Genomic DNA, 661 nt, shown 5'->3' on the forward strand with positions numbered 1-661 from the left:
AGCTGTATAGAAAAAGACCAACTAAAAAGACTTTTACGAAAGAGGAGGAAGGTCTTCATCAAAACTAATAACCTTGAACAGGTAGTGAAGCTCTTTCCTCCGAACAGAAAAGATCTACCATACAAAAGAGCCATTTCTCCATGAATAAAACTCGCGAATGAAAAAGTATTCAGTCATGAATTTAATGGCTATTTACAAAGGGGGGGAGGGGGGAATCTTGGGTTTCATTCCTGACAAGCAAGACTTTCATATCTTCTCATATGGCACTCTGTTAAAATGAGGAACAAAAGGAGGGGACAAAATATATGTAAAAAAGAGAGAGAAAGGAGATAAGGGCAAAGGAGGAAAAAAGATAAATATTTTGTTTGTACTGTGCTGACGGGAGTTACCGGAACCTTTTGAGGTGCATTTAATTCTGTTCCTGTACCAATAATCTAATATTCTGTTCTGCTGTATACAACATATAATTTTCATATAATACTCATCTCTTTTCAGTTAATTTTTTGCTTCCAAAATTATTCTTAAGTATATTTCCACTCCATCCATTATCTTGTACTCCATACAAAATTCCATTTCATTCCTGCATTGATATTCATTGACACTTCCTACACCTTTAACTTTAACACAATGATGACTATATTACAATAATCATCAGAGCATG

This window comes from Penaeus monodon, chromosome 25, assembly GCF_015228065.2.
Source record: "Penaeus monodon isolate SGIC_2016 chromosome 25, NSTDA_Pmon_1, whole genome shotgun sequence".
Lineage (NCBI taxonomy): Eukaryota > Metazoa > Arthropoda > Malacostraca > Decapoda > Penaeidae > Penaeus > Penaeus monodon.